The sequence below is a fragment of the Crocodylus siamensis genome, chromosome 2 (genome assembly GCF_052110815.1).
Source record: "Crocodylus siamensis isolate JL-2025a chromosome 2, ASM5211081v1, whole genome shotgun sequence".
In the NCBI taxonomy this organism is placed as follows: domain Eukaryota; kingdom Metazoa; phylum Chordata; order Crocodylia; family Crocodylidae; genus Crocodylus; species Crocodylus siamensis.
In genome coordinates this window covers 242,920,473-242,939,728 of record NC_143396.1, presented here as the reverse complement: position 1 = coordinate 242,939,728, position 19,256 = coordinate 242,920,473, and the positions used below count along the sequence as shown (strand labels likewise).

Here is a 19,256-nt window from a genome sequence, read left to right as displayed (position 1 = left end):
TTAAGTGGGACCAGTGGATTTCCATACTTTTGACATGGTTATGTTAACATTACTAAATCTCACACAAGGTGATTGGTGAATACCAATGAACCAACATCTCCTTTTTAGACACAATGATCAGTATCCAGAATGGTAAAATACAGACAACATTATACAAGAAACCCACAGACCAACATACACATCTGCACAGAACCAGAAATCACCCTAGAATTCACCCTAAATCACCAAGAATTCTGATATACAGCCAATCCCTCAGATACCACTGAATTTTCACTGAGAACACCAAGGGTTACCACCATACAAATCTTAAAAAAGGTTTTCACTCAACAAGGACACTCCTTCAGGGAGATAGATCACAAGTTTGAAGGAGCCACCTGGATACCATGTGAAGAATTGCTGCAGTACAGATGGAAAACCCCACCAAATCACACACTGCTGGTTATGACATATCACCCCTCTCTTGAACCTATATGGAAAATCCTCAAACAATCACAACCCATACTAGAAGGAGACCCAGTTGTTAAAGAGATCTTCCCAGAATGACCCATCCTAGCCTTTAAAAAGCACCAAACTTCACTAAGCTCATCCTATGATCCCTGCTGACTTCCTGCCCCTGGGGCAGAGGGCTGGACTCGGTGATCCTCCAGTGACCCTCCCAGACCAAATGTCTATGAAATCTATGAAAACCAGAAGCAAACTTCCTATGGCCCAAAACACACCAAATGTATCCAGACCATACTAATGACAAGAAATGCAAAACCTGCCAACATATCTCCATCACCTCCACAATCACTACACCCCACAACAGTGCCATCACCAGCTACACCTCCAGAAATGTAATAGATCTCATCCAGTGCACCAAATGCCCTGGTGGAATATATGTAGGAGAGACCAAACAACAACTGTGCACCAGAATGAACACACACTGGAAGTCTGTTAAAGACAAGAATGCCCAATTACCAGTGGGGGCACATTTCTCACAAGAAAACCACTCTCTCTCCAATTGCTTAATTCTAATCCTAAAAGGGAATTTACAAAACACTTCTCAAAGACAAGCCTATGAACTTCACTTCATCAACCTCTTGATACAAAAAATCATGGACTAAATATAGACACTAGATTTATGACACATTATAACCTGCCTGGGATCTGACCCCCCAGGTACCTCTCCACTATTTATCTGCTATATTCATCCCCCTTCTCCACCCCTCAAGCCTCTCTCTCACCCACTGACTCCTCAATTTACATTTTCACTGACTGGCTTTCCTGCATGTATACCAGCCTCTGGCTTTGTTACTATTCCTTCCATGCAGATGCTTCATCAGCCTGACCAAGGGTTTTTAAACCTGAAATCTTGCTAAGAAAATCTTTTCCAACTATTTACTTGGTCTAATAAAAAATATCAGATTTACCTGTCAGGGAAATTTTTTTATTGAATGCTGCCAATGCAGAGAGAATTGGAGCTGCCATGCGCAAGAGAGCTTTGAATGGAAGTTTCCACAGTGTGCCCAGCACGTGCCCCCTGGGCGACCTCAGGAGTTGTCAATCAGCCCTGACCTACTTTCCAGTCTTGCGCAGGCTCAGTTACTTTACAGGGCTTGTCCTGACGCATGCCTAGTGAATGACTGGATAAGGTAATCACTCTGGAACATTCTTACAACCAAGCTCCCTGATTGGCCAAAGGGTGGCTATATAAAAGATCCATGAGCCCCCCACCTGTGGTGGGTGTAAGAGGAGCGTGTGGGTTGTTTAGGAGTGCAGGTGTGAGTTGGATTGGTTAGTGGTGTGTCATTGGTGTGGGAGTCTGAGGAGACCATGCTCTTTCTGTGGGCAGAAGCTGTTTAAGGCGGAGACTGCAAGGCAGACTGAGAACTGGGATTCGATCCCCCGGTTTTTCTCATACCCCATATAGCGACTCACTTCATCGTTCCGGTTCTTTTTGTCGATTCTTCTGGTTACTGGACTGGTTACGAGATTTTCAACTTGAATCTGGTATTGGACCATCCTCATTACATCGATTTCACTTACCTGGTTCCTGACCTCAGCTTCCTGTTTCGACCATCCCGTTGTCCATCGGACTGGCATCATGACTTCGACATCATTTTCACTGAGTTACAGTTCCTGTTTGTTGTTTGTGATTCCTTACATGAGTTGTTGACCAGCCCTGGGACTTAAGGAGTGGGCAGCCACCCATATCACTCGCGGGGTAGATAGCAAGGGCTCACTCCGGAACCCCGTGGGCCAACAGACCCCTTTGTTGTTAGTTTGTTCACTTGTTCCACTGTAACTGAAGAGCAGCTCACCTATGCCTCAAAAAGCATAAGTTAAATAAATTCATCTGTTTTAAAATCACCATGATTCCTGTGACATTCAGACTCCATTGCCACTAACCCCACCTGTCCGTGTCCAACTCCCACCACCCGGCTGCCCCACCGTGACACCGTGAGCTTGGTTTACCAACTCCGGGACATTACCAAATGAAACTTGTCTGCCAGTGAACCAACCATAACTTGGCAAAGCAGGTCGCTAATTTTGATGTTATTTTATATATAAAAGATAAACTTACTCCTTATATTTTGCAAGTACACATTTGGTTGAAAAGACTTTGGGGAACTTCTTTGTTTTCACACAAGTACAAGGATCTCTTTATACCAGTGTAAAAGTACCCCACTTTTCCCTAAGGTTATATGATCTAACATTCAGCTAGCAGATATCAGGATCATCCCCAAGTATTAGCAGGTAACATATACTATTCTTCAAAGGAGCAGCAATGTATATGCCACTTCACAGTAATTTATATGATTTGGTCCCTTTTAGATAATCCTAACCTAGTTAATGTATCCTATATCAGATTTGCTAGTCAGTGTATTTGCTTATTCCTCTTATGCCAGACAGGACAGGATCTGGTGCTTATTTAACTTAGAAAGAGTAGATCCTACAAATGAAAATCAAACAGATGACTGTGCAATACCCAGGTGACATATCTATACCTATATATTAGAGGTTAGATTCATGAGAGGGCACAGTGCCTCTCTAATCACTAAGTTTCATATTTAGATGACATCAGATCATAGTATCACAGTCTACCAGTCCATCCAGTCTAGTGGGTAGAGTCTGGTATGGAGTAGGGGTTGCAGGAGTAAGGGTCAGAAGCTACACATCAGGAGTCAAAATGCCAAGCCAGGTTGTGGAGCTGGAAATCAGAAACCTAGTTACCAAGTCCAAAGGATAATCCACAGGGCAAAGTCCAAGAGTAAGTCAAGCTGGGTTTAGGAGTCATGAAACATATTTTCATTGAGAATTTGTAGGCTGAAATCCAGGAGCAAGTTGAAGGCAGGGTCAGGAACCAGGGAAGGCAGTGAAGTTACTAGGACTGGAGCTGCTCAGAGACTGAATTCCAGGACGTCATGGTCTCAGGTTCTGGAGGAATTCCTTAAATGCACCTCCAGAACCAATCAGAGGGAAGGGGCTGGGGGTCAGTTGGCCTTGATTGGGAGTAACTGGGTCAGCTCACTTAACAAAAGCTGCAGGACAGGAGCCTGCCTGAGCCTTACTGACCTGACCCAGGCTGCAGCACAAGAGCCTTACATACAGAATTATAGAGAAATAGGTATGAAAGGGACCTTGAAAGATCATCTAGCCCAATCTGCTGCATCAGACAGGAACATCCCTATCCATACCATTTCTATACAAATCCATGACCCAACACAAGGCATAATCTGCAACAGGTTAAAAAGGAAGACATCAATGGCAAATGTCCTGATGATGCAAAAGTTGTTAATATACACTTGAGAGATCCTAGGAAGAGGACCAGGATCCTTGCCCCTACTACAGGGGAAGGTGAAACCCCCCATAGTCCATACCAATCCCATGGGGGGAAATTCATTCCTGACCATAAATATTTTGATTGGTCTGACCCTGAGCAGAGGGGCAACAATCTCTAGTCAGGAAGCTCCATATTTGAGCCCCAGCACAAGTGTCAGCACACCCCAGTGAAAATCCACAGAGTTGGCTGCAGCAAACATCCAATGCTTCTGGGGAAGGCTTTTAAAAAAAAAGTAACATGTAGAAGAAGTGAGAGGCAGGGGGAATTCTCTTCCAGCCTCATGTAGCAACCAGCAAATCCCAGAAGCAATCACGATGCATAAGGGGTGCATGCAGGTGCATGTGTACCCCTTGAGATCAGTTGTGCACCCCCTGGAAGCATCAGCTGCAAAACCAAAAGTGCCACTGGCTGCGCGCACTTCTGGTTTTGCTGGTTCCACTGCTGGCTCAGTGATTGCCTGCTGGATGACTCCCCCCCATAGGCGATCTGGTGCTCCCCCAGATTTGGGAGGCACCAGTTGTCCATGCTTAGAAGCATGGGAAATACCCACAATAGAACATAAGTACAGTTAAGCCTAGATCTTCCCTGACCGGCAACTGTCCAACCTCTTCTTGACCACTTCCAGTGATAAAGAGTCCATAACTTCCCTAAATGATCTATTCCACTGCCTCACTGTTCTAAAGGTGAAGGCATTTTTCCTAATATTTGCTCTAAACTGAGTCTGCTGCAACTCCACATCCTTCTCTCTGCAGTAAGAGAGAAAAGGTCTTTTCCCTCTTTTTTATGGACCATTTCAGGTATCTGAAGACTTCTGTCATATCCCTTACTAAATTGATTTTTTGCAAACTGAATGTGCTTATTTCCTCCAATCTCTCCTCGTATGTCTTTCCTTCCAAGCCCTCTATCATTTCTATCACCTGCTTGTGGACCCTCTCTAACTTCTCCACATCCTTTTTAAAATGTGGAGCAGAAAACTACACACAACATTCCAGGATGATGCCTAACTAACCAGTACCAAGTAGAGAGGTACTATCACCTCCCATGTTGTACACCTAATGCTTGTATTGATGAATCCCGAAATTGCATTTGCCTTTTGGGTGACTGCATCACTATAGACTCATAGGCTATTTGTAGACATGCTCATCATTTTCTAAGCCATGTTAATTGATTTGAATCACAGTTCAAATCAAATTTCAATTCAAATTAAGGGTTAATAGACAATCATTGACCATTACAGCAGTGGGCACTGACTACACACTTGACAACCCCTTTACAGATGTTGGAAGTAATTAGGGTGTGATAATAAGCCTGTTTAAGTACTGCTACATTGTTGCACTTATCTAAAGTGCTGTTCCAGAAGCTGTACTTGACTTGATATTTAGTCACAGTGAGGTGTTGTTGGTGCACTTGATTTTGCAAAGGTGCTACTTTGTGCCTGGTAGCCTCTGTTGTGTTGCAAAAACCCAACTGAGCTTCCCTTTGCAAGGACTGCAACATTCTAGAACTTTTGGTTCAGAGATTATACCTTTTATTAGACCAACTAAGAAATCCCCCTAAAAACATCTTTTTTGCAAGCTTTTGGGCTCTTACACCCTTCCTCAGGCTCTGGAAAATTAGATGATAAAAAGTCCCCATAGAAAATAAACTTCATTTTTGCACAGAGGAAGCTGAAGGTGGAAGTCTGTTCCTCTGGGTCCACAACAATGTCTTTGTGAGTTGCTCTTTGATGTGCAGATAAGGCAGGATTCCTTCCCTGATGGTGTCAGGTAGCATAAAGGGAAAAGAAATTGGAAGATTGAAGTTAGGTAGATAAACAACCAGTCTCATTTTATTGTTCAACATTTAATCTAGCTGCATAATCTGAATGTTTAGTCACATAGTGTTAAATAATTCAACTTTCTGCAATGTGCATACAAAAATAGGCCTAAATTCGTGCCTGGTTTCATTTCATTAAGGACAGCTATTGCACTTTACAGTACTCAAGTAGAAATCAATGGAGTTACTTCAAAGATGAGCTTTGCTTATTGTGGGACAGTTGCATGAAGGATGCATCAGTAAATATGATGTTCTTCCCTTTGCATCATCCTATGAAATACTACTTAAATGAAAAATATCCTGCAGAATAAACAAGTAGCAGATATTGCTTACTAAAAAGAAATAAAATATGTAAGGGAAAACTGTTGGTACCAAGTTATTTATTTATCCTGCCTCTTAATAACAAATAGTCCATGAACAGACTGATTTTTAATCAGATTGTTTCACTCAGTTAAATAGATAGTAGTTAAGAACTGACAATGTATGTGACCCTATATAATACAAAACACAGGTTGTCCTTGAACTGATGAACCTTAAGTCTAAACAGTAGGGCTGTGTGAAGCTTTGGACAGCCAATTTGAATCACCTCTGCTGATTTGATTCAACAGAAATTTGGCCTGATTTTGTGCCTGTTACTCCAAATCTGAATCAAATCAGAACCCTCTGAATCAATTCAGAGAGATTCAAAGAGATTGGGCAATTCAGACATAGACACAGCTTTAAATGTTTTTTCTACATACCTCTAGGTAGCAGGAAGCTCATGAATGCTGTGATGCTGGAGCACATAAAGTGTCCCACAGGAGCACAGAACGCTCCTCAATACACTGGGCAGCAGACCCGGAAGTGGACCAGAAGCACTGCCAGTTCACTTCCAGGTCCACTGGGGAGCATGCAGGGGGACCCACTAAGCCCCCCCAGCTCAGTGACTGATGCCTCCTGTGTCTGGGGAGAGTACCCGGGGGAGACCCCCAAAGTGCTCCCCGGTGGACCCGGGAGTGGACCGAAATTGCTTCTGGTCCACTTCTGGGTCTTCTTCCAAGTGCATTGAGGAGCCCTCTGTGCTTCTGTGGGACACTCCATGCATCCCAGTATCACAGCATTCATGAGCTGCCTGCTACCTAGAGGTACGTAGAAAAAACATTTGAAGCTGTGTCTATGTCCTAATTGCCCTATCTCTCTGAATTCACTTCTGAGTTCACTGCCAAGCACATGGAGCACCCCCCACCCCTTCCGTGGGATGCTCCATGTGTCCCAGCATCACAGCAATCATGAGCCACACCTACTGCCTTAAGAGATGTATACAAAAATTTTAAAGCCATGTCTATGTCCGAATCGCTGATTCTCTGTGTTGCACCATGTAACCAGCGTACCCTTGACCTGCGAGCCTGGGTCGGCACGACTGGCTTGGCACAGAAGGGATTGATAACCGGACAGGTGGGGAGTAGCGGCGAGTAGGAGTCAGGCGGCTTGAAGCGTATTGGTTGTATGAAAGGTTTATTGTACTTATGCTACTGATGGTCGCAGCGTAGGCAGGAGAGCTGACTTGTTTAGTTACAGTTCATAAAACAGAATGGTCTAAAGGGGTCTGTTGGTTCACGGGGTTCCCTTGCTTTCTAACCCGGAGGCTAGGTGCAGCTGCCCGACTCAGTAGTCCCAGAACTGGTCAACAGCTCATGCACAGGGAAAAATTATAATGCACTTTTGATCAGTAAACTTCCGAGAGCTCTTTGACAAGAAGGACAGATGAACCAGTGAGAAACGAATACGCCAAAATGAAGGTCGGTGGCAGGGAAATGTCTGCAGGTGGCCAATCTGCTGACTGTGTCTCCTTGGTGTGCTCAGAGTCTCAGCTTAATGGCGGGAATCTGCTCTTAGTTATAGTCAGCGGTGACCAATCACTTCATGCCAATTGTGAATATTTACTGACCACCAAATAGGTTCTTACACCAGTGACCTAGATACATATTCATCTGACCTAGATACCTATTCATTTGACCTAGATACATTATTCATCTGGCTGCCCTCAGTGGGTTCAAAAGGTCAACCTTGTGATTGGCACCTGCAATACTTATCATTGCAGACAACAAGCTTCTAAGTGTAGAGAACAACTTTTAACAAACTCCAATTGTAATGCTGCCTTCAGCAAAGAAATAAAGGCCACTAATACTGAGGGATCTTTATGGTCTGCAACCCTACCAGATTATAATGGTCTTTTGGTTTGCTGGCATTGGCACTCTAACTTGACAGATAAAATTCAGACATGACACTCTGAATCAGCATTGGATCTTCAGATTTGGATTTGGCTGAACTGAATCAGGAACAGTGATCTGGATCAGTAATAAAATCACTGTTCCTGATTCAGGCCAAATCTGAATCGAATAGGGCCCATTTTGCATGCCCCTACTAAACAAGACAGTTATAAAATAGAAAAAAGATGCATATTGAAGTAAAAAATAATAAGTAAGTGATTTAAGAAAAATTTTTGAACGCAAAGCAGCATGCAAATACATTATGGGAGACAGTATCTGACCCAAAAATCTTATAACTGGTCAAGAAAAAGCAAAGAAGTCAAAGTTAAAAAAGGCAGGGAAAAGTGATTTAAGGTCATGCAACAGTTATCGTAAGAAAATAAATAGAGGTCTTGGCCACCAGCAAGGCGGAAGTTCTGTTTGCAGATATTTCCACAATAAGCAAATAAAATAGTGTGAGAACACAGCCAATCTGAAAACCGAATCAGAAGTTATCAAAATGTTTGCGGGTAATTTCTCATTATTCATTTTCATCTAGTCAATAGTCTTGTCAACTATTCAATTTTATCTGCCTGCTATTTTTTATCTAGTGGAATCAAATACAATTAGTAAAGATAAGTATTCAATAAAAGGCATCTTGACCTTGCTCTGAAAGCAGTGTTTTGTAAAAAGTAACAATTGTCTTCCCTGATTAATATATTCTTATTGTAAATAATACATAAATTACATTTTAAGTTACAAAAGCACAGTTTCTGTACTGATTTGAAATTCAGGAAACACACCAGATTATTCTTTCAGGTGGCAAAAGCTCCAGGGTTCCCCAGCTGTCTTTTGTGTTACACAGTCTTGTAGAGTGCTAAGGGCTGACAGATGCTTATCAAACATTCATGTAAACACTGCTATCAAAGCTGTACTTTCTGGTACTGGTTCCACACAAGAGGGTCAGCATGGAACATAATTAAACACTATTTTTAAAGGAAGGCCAAAGATAGAAATGTCATGCTACCAACCTTTGTTATGTTAAAGGACTCACACAGTGATATCCTCGGTGTACAGTTTCTAACTTGATAACAATGCTAAAATAAAAAACAAAGGACATACAGGATAGATTAAGGCACATATTTTTTGAACAGCTTAAATAATTTAGGAGCAGGCAACCCTACTACACAATGTAACTTGTGTTAGACCCCGACTCCATGTGGAGCCCAACGATTAGGGAGATGATGATCCAATTGCCCATGGATCCTGTTACTCATTAGCCACAGCAAGCAGGGAGCAAACACCAGTGCACATTGCTTGCAACAGCTTTATTCAGAATGGAGACAGCTTCAGACAAAGGTCCTAAAAACAACAAACTGGGGGCCTGCACTGAACAATAGTTTTCCCCACATTTATACACTTTCGTTTATACTCATTAACATTCATTCTACGCTTGTCACTCCTATGTTCCACCCATTTCTCCTTCTATCTCAAGTTCTGCCTCTGTTTACTGTTTGCTTCATTAGCATGGCATTGCCTATGCATTTCATTCATTTACATATCTTTTTGTTATGAGCGTATGTCAAAGACCTTGACTACCGCTCTTCAGTCAATGAGTGGACTTTGACCAAATCCTGGAAGCTTCTGGACACTTCTTGACCAATCACCATTCACCCTTTTGCATATGTTCATTTCAGATTCTGTTACCAATTATGTGCTGTTTTCCCCATTCCAGTCTGTTTTTCTGTCTCATGTTGTACCATCTTCCACCTTTTTTGGGCGCCTGTATCTTATCTCGTTCCTTACTGTAGCTGCTTCACAGGACACAGACTCATACAGATTCAGCTGCTGCTTTTTCTCAGAGAAATGGTTAACACAGTTAAGATGGTTAATTAGCATAAGCAAATGGCTGGCTTAGATATCATTCTGCCTTGTGGTCGGTAGCTTTTGCTAGGCCATGGGTAAAGCCTTTGTATTCAGCTGCAAAACCAATGCTCCTCAATAATCCAAATTATTGTTACCCTAACAACTTGTTCTTCTGAATCCTTTGCATGTTTTTTAAAAACATTTTCCTGATCCTATTCTACCTTTTAGATGCATAATTGCATTTAAGTATCTAAGCATGATTCTTTTTCATCCTGCTTGGATCCCTAAAAATCTGTTAACAGACAAAAAAGTAGACAGGCCTTCTTCATGATGGCTGACTTCATGCTTTCAGAGTAAGATGATGCCAAGTTACAAAAGCAAGCAAGTTATTTTTTTTCAGGGGCTTGAGCTGGGTGGAATAGGATCAAACTTAGTTGTCTAATATGTGGAACAGAATCAGGCACTAATATTTTAAATCTCACCCGTGTGCCTAACTCCAGGCATTTAAATACATAGCAGGCATGTCTACATGCTATGGCAACATTGTTACTGAGCCAAGTACTGTGATTTTGTACTTTTGGAAGTACTAAATCATGGCCCAGCAACAGCCTGTATTGCGCTGTACACCTGGCACATGGATATTTTTAACACCTACTTTGCTGTAGTGGCGCTCAATACCTGGGGAAAGTGTTGCTATGGGGAAGTAAATACTGACAACATGTAGATGCCTGCAGAGGCTACATTGCCTTAACGTGTTGCTATTTCACCATAGTGTCATGTGTAGAGTGCCCAGTATTATAAATCTAATTTTAATTAATAGCAGAAAAATGCTTTTTTTCTCATGTCAAAAATATTGCCGGGAATAACATTTTCCAAGGCACCAAGGTCCTCTTTTCAAAAGTGAAGCATGCTCTTAGAGCTGGATCCTCAAAAGGACATGCATTATAATATATCATTTTTAGATACCCTGCCATAGCGTTGACTCCACAATGCAAAGTTAGGGATAGGAGCAATCCATGAAATACAGGGGAAAGAAGGGGCCCTAGGAATAAGAGCCTTCCATGGAAGCTAGCAGACTGAGCTGTGAGCCTTTTAAACTTATCAGTAGGAAATGTTGATGAGAGATGGGTATTTTAAATCCCACAGATCTCAGGGATTTATGCTCTTCTCTGCCTTTACATTGACAACACTCTCATGGTAAACCAGCCTTTTCCCATGAAACATTAGTAGAGAAAGAAGCGTCCTTTTATCCAGTGAACCAGTAATTAGGGCATTACCAGTAATCCAGAACATGGGTCCTTTTCCATATGAATCTTTCATTCCTTTCTGTACAGTGGCACAGTTTCAACAGGAAGGATGAAAAGATCCATCCTTGTCTAGCCTATACCTGGGTAGCTAAGGTAGCCTTTTGTGAAGTAGGGCACATGCATATGAATACTTAAAGTCTAAACACTTAAAACTCAGGTTGTCAACTTCCTGGGTAAGAATTCTAATCAGGAGGAAGGTATACTTAAAGGGTGCATGGGACTATCACCATCTCCTGGACTTAGACACCTGAATTCCATTCTATCTGCACTTTTAGCACCTACGTGATTTCTTAGCACTTGCCCTTAAGCATTCATGGTGGCAGTTATGTACTAAAATCTTTTGTGAATCTTGGAATTATAAATTGAGGCACATTCACTATTCAAAGTGTTGAAAACTTCAAATAGTGACTAAAATGGTCAATCTAACTTCATATATGTGGATGAGCTTCATACTTAATTTGAAAATCAGCTATTCCTAGGGACATACAGTGCAACAGATATTTTGGAGCCCATGTACACCAATGGACAAGTACTATAGTGTGGTGGAAAGAAACATGGACTAATTTTAAATGAGCTTATCAACAGGGTAAATGAGTCCAGGCTGAGCCCTGTGCAGATGAGCTTGTTTGTTTCCAACTCTAGATATTGTATTTAAAGCTACCTTCCTTATTTTTATGAGACACTAGCCCTCAATACATACATACTCAGCGGGACTCTTTTCTTCAATGTCAACGTCCTCTGGACCAGGCCTTCATCATGAAGTTCTTGGAGAATATGTATAAACAGTATATGGGATCAGAAATGGACTTTTGTATTAAAATTAATATAACATTAGAAATGAACATGGTTTGATTGTACTCTTCCTTTTGTCCCCTCTAAGTAACCTCTAAATGCTGCTGTCCAGTACCTTGCTATATAATATTTCCCTTCCTTGGGCAGAGTACTCTAGTCACAATATCTACATATGTATAGAAGATATGTAACATAGCCTTTTTCACATCTTCAAATGTGTTTGATCAGTGGAGCATATCCATTTACCTTATTCAAACTGATCAGTGATTGTAGTAGCTATAGATCCAGCAGTACTGAAGATGATGGCAAATAATTTATCATTATCTATTTGTTCTTCAGAAAGGAAACGGTGGGTTCTTGTATTATCAGAGGGAAAGGGGGAAAAGGAGATTTACATCATCAGACTGTCAAATCACAAGCATACAATAATGTACCATCCTTTCCATTTTCATGCAGTACCAGTATGAGCAATAGTAGCTGTGGCAGCAAATATGCAGTTAAATTAACCATGAAAGAGAGAACAAAAGATAAGCCAGTTGCTTGAAAAAATATTAAGGGTCAGACTAATGAAAAATACATACACTAATGATTTGAGTTTTGACTCTAGCTCCACCCCCCACCTCCCAAAGCATGAATAGGGGGGCAGGTATCTTTTGATTCACCTCATGAACGCCTGCCTTAAATGGAAATATCACTGGTATGACTAGATGCTAGCCTGAAGCAAAAGCACGCCTGGAAATAAGAATCTCACATGCATGCAAACAATACCTATTGTGCAAAGAGCATTACATGAAAAGGACTTTCAAGAGAAACAAACTTGCAATTAGCCTTTTTGCTTCTACTTCATCATAGCACTGAAAATGACTTCAAAACAGTGGAAACAGCATAAGTCACAGGAGAATGGCGCTCAGCTGCGGCAACAGGGAATAGAACAATGGCTTCATATTTTTCAAGTGTGCATCATATCAGTACAAGTGTACATCATATCAGACATATCCACTTTTTTGTTGCTTGGCTGTCTGCCACCCACTGCTGCATCTTCTATACCAACACAAAGCCAACTTTACAAGTACCTCTAACTGTCATCTCAATCCCTTTCAGTGTGGCAGATTGGTGCCAATACTAGTATATAAACAACCAATCATGCAAATAACACTTTAGAGTGTGTCCAAACATGAAAAGTCATGGCTACACATAAACTGAACCAAAGCCCTATATCCATATTGCATGGTGGGAAAGAAGAAGGTTAGTGCTGAGGTCCTAATTGGGTTGGCAGTTGAATGAAAATGTCCATTTTACTGCCCATTCATATGACATAGCATGGTGCAAGAGGCATTGACATATGCAATGACCATCTTAATTTTGCAGCATTTTGCTCAAAACCCAGTGCAAAAACATTTTCTGTATATAAATATTTCTGTCAAAAACTGCTGGCAACCTTGAAGTTCAATCCTATTTTTAAAATACATACTTGCAGATATGTGGTTGAACTAGAAAAGCAACTGCTTACTTGGTGATATTTGTCAGCCACTCAAGCTAAGCTTTTATTATTAGCACCATCACATTCTACAGATTAAGAGACAGCCAACAACATATATAGTATCAGTGATTATGAAAAAGATCACCTTATATTCTATTTTGAGGGGAAAAAAGTGAAGTGGGATTGTATTATTTAGTTTACCTTTGTGCCCTTTCCACAAGGTTTATAGCTTCACAAGGTATGGCAAATATATGTTCAGTGAAGGATGAAGGTTATAATACAGAAGTGCTGAACTACAGAAGAAAATTACTTTTTCTGCCCTGGGTAAAATTGGGTCAGATATAAAGGAGGTTGTTATATCTTCAATAACTGTCAGTAATTCTCACATACGGACACCCTACTCCTGGGATATGTAGGTATAATTTATGCATTTGCATTAACGTGTAGAGCTTAGTGGTTAAAGAAAAATAATTAGTTAGCCATTTTTAATCACTGAAAAGAAATAAAAATAATGTACTATGAATAATCAAAGATAATTTCAAATTTGTTTTAGCTATAGATGATTCAGTAATTTAGAGTAAATATTACCAATTAGAATAACTGCTTGTTTACTTGTGCTTATTTAGAATGACTGTATATCTGCTTAAAATTATTGGCAAACAACAAACATTTCTTAAAAGGATTAGATTATTAAACACAGGCAATGCAAGGGCCATGTCTACATGAGGCACTTACTGTGCAGTAGTTCATTACTACTGCACAGTAGCTCATTAGTACTGCACAGTAGCATTGCAGGGCACAAACCACGATGCAATGATACTGTCCAATAGTAACAAGCTACCGTGCAGTCAGCAGCACCAGGAAGCTGTGCGGGGACACTATTGCGTAATAAAACCAGTTACTGTGAAGTCATTTAGTACTTAGTTATGCAAATACTAAATGACTGTGCAGTAACAACTGCGCAGTCAGCATCTGATGTAGATGTGGCCAAAGAGTCCATTTTATGGGGCCCAGACTGCTCCTTCATTTTATGGCTAGTTGTTATACAAATTAGGAACATGTATCCTGGGATGACAATGGAGGTTGCCTCTTCTGTATCAATTTTCCTTTATACTTAGAATTTTTAAGGCCTCCAGCAGATGTTCTATTTGAAATGGACTCTGTGGAAATTAGAGGAAAACATAAAGCCAAAGATCAAACACTAGATCGGGGCGGGCAATTATTTTGGGTGGAGGGCCGCTCACTGTGTTTTGGCAAGCTATCAAGGGCCGCATGACAGATAAATATGATATACAAAATATCAGGGGCAGATAAATACAAATTTTCTAAATTTTTTAGGGGCCCTGTGGGCTGGATAGAATGGCCTGGTGGACCGTGTCCAACTCGTGGGCTACATTTTGTCTACCCCTGCACTAGATCCACTGTAAGAAGAATTAGGTGCCTAGAAAACTGCATCATCAAACTTGCATTCTACCTATGTTACATAGATGATATTTTCATCATCTGAACTGAACACCTGGATGCACTTCTTAACTTCCATCACAGGTTTAGCAACTATCACCCCTTGATCAAACTTCCTCTAGAAAATTTGTACACTAATACCAATTTTCTGGATGCCATGGTCCACATCTAGAATGGCAGTCTGCAAACCACCATATATAAAAACTTGAGGACCATCATGCTTATGTCCACAAAACCAGCCACCATCCTAAGCACACCAAAAAAGCTATAATCTATAGTCAGACTCTCAGACACCATCACATGGGTTCTCAGGAGAATAATAACAACACCCCTAGCCAGGCTGAAATCCATTTTTAGACAAGGGCACTCCAGTAGAGAAATAAAGCATAACTTTGAAAAAGCTACCCAAATACCTTGCAGTAAACTGCTACAATGCAAAGCAAGAACCTTTTCCCCTCAATACTGCATACCCCTGGTGATCACCTACCACCCCGCACTGGCACCAGTTAGATGACTCATCAAACAATTACAGCTTATACTCAACAAAGAAATATTTCCAGACTCTCCACTCCTGGCTTTCAGATAACCTCTTAAACAGTCATCATCAGAAGCAAACTCCCTTTTTCAACAGATCTGAAATGGGATGTAGCCTTGCCTTAACAATGGATGCAAAACCTGTCAGCACATCTCCACTGCTACAACAATCAACACCCCCACAACAAAGCCATCAGAATCTACACGTGCCTTTCCCAAAATGTGATATATCTGATTCAATGCACCACATGTCATCACAGTTACTACATGGGTGAAACATTGTAGGTGCACATTTTTCACAGAAATAACATTCCTTTTCTAACTTCACTATCCTCATGCTCAAGATAAATTTACAAGACACCTTTAAAAAAGCAAGCTTGGGAACAAACATTCACAAATGGACTGAACACTAAGAACCAAACACTAAACACTGATATTGAATTTATGTCATACTATAATCGACTTGATTCCTAAAATTCTTCTTTCACACTACAGGGGATAACAGCCGTCTACATCTGTGAAAGGTCTTGATGTCTGATTGATCAGGCTTCTTGTCTCGAGATAATTTTTTGTCTGCTACCAGTAGGAATCTCTGTCTCCTCCAATTTCACAACCCTAAACACTGATTTTTAAACATTGTTCTGCTTGCTTCTTCCTTCAGACCTGATGAAGAATGTTGTGCATTCACATGCTTGCCTAACTTTATCTCAACTATGCAGTTGGTCCAATAAAAGATAACATCCCACAAAAATCCTTGCCTCTCACATAATTCCTGGACTATCACAGCTACAGCATCACTCTAAAACTGCTTAGCAGGTAAGTCACTGGTCTGGGAGGTGGGAGACCAATATTTATATCCTGGCTCCAAAGCAGAAAAAGCAGTGATCTAAAGCAACCTCCACATCCCAGATGTATGACTAAGCAACAGGACACACACACTTCTTTTTTCTTCACCCCCTTAGGTGTAGTCTAAGCATGCCTATAAGTTTAGGTCCCCTAAATTGAAAGGCAAGGCCAGGGAATGCTTATTTTTTGAATCCCACTTCATGGCTTCAGGCAGATCATTGTCAGCAGTTTAGTTTCAGTGCAAATGGAAACCAGTGTAAATTAGTCACCAAGGAGACTTAATAGCCTACCATAGTAGGAAGTATCTGAGGATATTGTTACATGTTATGCTTAGGACATGATACTGCACTTATAACATTAGTGTCTGAGCATTTAAGCAGTGAAGCATATGCTAAGCGCTCTCATAGCGTAGTAAAGTTGGGCCTTTTCCAGGAAGGAGTATCTTCAGATCATATCACCTAAAATGTGTTGAGCTAAATGTGTTCTCAGCTGGCTGTATGATCAGAGGACTCCCATGCAGTGGTGGGGCTGGGAGCCTGAAAATGTCTTTCTCAGGGTCCCAGGTTACTTATTGCACTGAAGCCTTGAACCAGCAGGACTCTGGTGCGGTTGCAGGAGGGTGGGGAGGAGCAACAGCTTGAGAAACAGCTGTTTGGTGAGCTTCCACCTTCATCCCACTGAAACAGAGCCTTGCCAGTTTGAAGCTCTATAATCTCTCTCCCCCATCAGCTTCTGGAGTCCAGGGCTCGGGGGGACTGGCAGGTCATACTAAACCTTCCCCTGCCTTTATGCTGTCTGCAAACCCATGCCTACCATGATGTGATGGTATTTTAGAAATCTTGAGTTCAGAAGCTGCCCAGTGTTAGTGTTTCAACACAGTGCTTGATTTTCCTGACTCTTACCATTTTGTTCTCTACATGAGGGGGCAATAATCAGTGGCGATGCCTTAAGGGCAATAATTAGTGGCAATGCACCTCCGTGCATCCCCTGAAAATGCTGGTGCACCCCCTTTCAGACCGCACTCCCTGCTTAGGTGATAGGCAGGGGGGGCAGGTGAGAGCACCAATGTCCCCTCTGCACGTGCCAGCTGGGGAGTGGGAGCACCAAATGAAGCAGCCCAGATGAAGTGGCGCTCTCAGAAGTAAAGCAGAAGAAGCGGAAGTGGTGCTTCTGTGGCCGCTTCCAGGTGAATGTAATCAGCTGCAAGGGGATTCCCACCCTCTCTGGTCAGTGCAATTGGCCATGGGGAACCCCCCCCAGTTGCTGTCTGGTTGCTGGGGGGGGGGCATGTGCCCCTCTTGACTATGGTGGGACCTGTCGCCCATGGCAATAATCATGACCTCCTGTCTACCCCATATTCAGGCCCATGCCTCATGAGTGTTATCAGACATAGCCACACCAGGCCTATCCTGGCTTTTGAACACTTGTCAGCATTTCAGCCCTCTTGGCCTCTTGCCACCTTTCTCTAGCTGGATCTTTTCCACTTGACCTTACCACCCATGGGCCCAGCTTATAAACTTCAGCTCATCTGCTAATTTCAACAAAACAAAATGAATACAGGCCATTGCCTTCCTTAAATTTTCCTTCCCTATCTGGGGTACAACATGGAAAACAAAATAAAAATGAAAGAAAAAGAATGTCTAGCAGCAGTGTTTTTGCTGAATCACAGCGTCATCACTGGGATCTCTGGGTCATCACTGCTGGCAGCTCCTCCTGGGCTTGAAACACCTGAGCCACTGCAGCTACCCAAAACACAAGGACTCCCAAGACTCTGTACAGCACCAGGAGAGCATATTTGTCCATCCTGCCAAGTATCTCCTTTCTTCCTCCCCTTGCCTGGCTTTTAGCTGGGATAAAATGTCCACAGGCCCCTTTTGGCCAGCCAATTGCATCTCCGCTCAGCATCCCTAGGAGTGACTGATCTCCTGATTAGCAGATGACCTCTGCTGGTTGCAGTATTCTTCTAAAGGGGTAGTGTATCTGACAACCTAACATAGCCTTACCTTCTCTATATCCCCAGCTCCAACCCCTATTTCTCCCTTTTCCTTCTCCTCTCAGTCTGTTAACAGAGTTGAGGTCCCCTGTTACATGCAATAAGAAGACTGGAAAGCCAACAAACAGCTTTATTAGGTTTCCACCTACCCATCACACCAGAACCTTGCTAGTTCAGGGCTCCAGTTCGGTGTGGGGGCAAGGACAAGTTCCTGTGCCTTGCCAGTGTCACTGCCAGCCTGTGTACCACACCAGAGCCTTGAATGGGCTCTGTGCAATCCCAGGGCTGAAACCAAATATCAGCTGATTTTCAGTCTCAGCCCTGAGATCACACTTGTCAAGGAGTTGGTTCAAGGTTCCTCGTGTGGTACTATGATCTATATTTAGCATTAACACGCAACTCCTGAGAAAAATTTTAAAGCCCTATTAATGCTTACTATGATCTAAATACAACATGTGCTAATTGTAGCGTGTAACAATACCCAGAGTGGTGCATTTGAGGACTGCAGTGGCAGATTTAAACATAAAATTTCCTTTGAGTTTCTCATCCTAGCTGCTTTCTCTGGTGTTATACCCAGCTGGCAGTGCACATGACCTTCCTATTATTGAAGGTGCTTTTAATGTTACCTGTAAATTCCTTATACTCAGAGAGGATGAAAAGCTAAATATCCTTTCCTCACCCAAAGATTTCCTGGAAATTCAACAAGGTACATCTCATAAATTTCCCCAGCCTCTATTTCCCTTTTCGTTGAAAAATGATAAAGTTGGTTCATGCTTGGATATCATGTCGAATCATAAGATATCAAAGAAATTGTGCTTCCTCCATTTTCCCTTGATTCTCGTAGCTACAATAATGATATGATGCTAAAACTATAGTGAGTTTGGAGGAAGGGTAAAGGTAGACGTTTTCTTTTGCAGTCTTTTCTCATACCCCAAATCATTCTGAAATCATGGAGGCCTTGAAGTCCTAGCTTTGGAGGAGCAGAATATCTTGAGGTGAAGTAAAGTAAAATGGTATGTTTTTCAGTGTCTATATATTTCTGCATGCAAAACCACAAATGTTCTGTTACGTGGATGAATATGTGCATTCAAAATGAATATATTAGCAA

General features: G+C 41.8%; 1 long non-coding RNA gene across 2 annotated transcripts in view; it reads right to left on the bottom strand.

Annotated features, from left to right (window-relative positions):
• Positions 1-4,556: 4,556 nt before the first annotated feature.
• LOC149871956 (uncharacterized) overlaps positions 4,557-19,256 on the bottom strand; it is a 198,277-nt gene continuing 183,577 nt past the window's right edge. For both annotated transcript variants that reach the window (XR_016440568.1, XR_016440567.1), the window contains 2 exons: positions 8,901-8,966; positions 4,557-5,579 (listed from right to left, as the gene is read on the bottom strand). This is a non-coding gene — a long non-coding RNA (uncharacterized LOC149871956). The remainder of the gene's footprint in view (positions 5,580-8,900; positions 8,967-19,256) is intronic.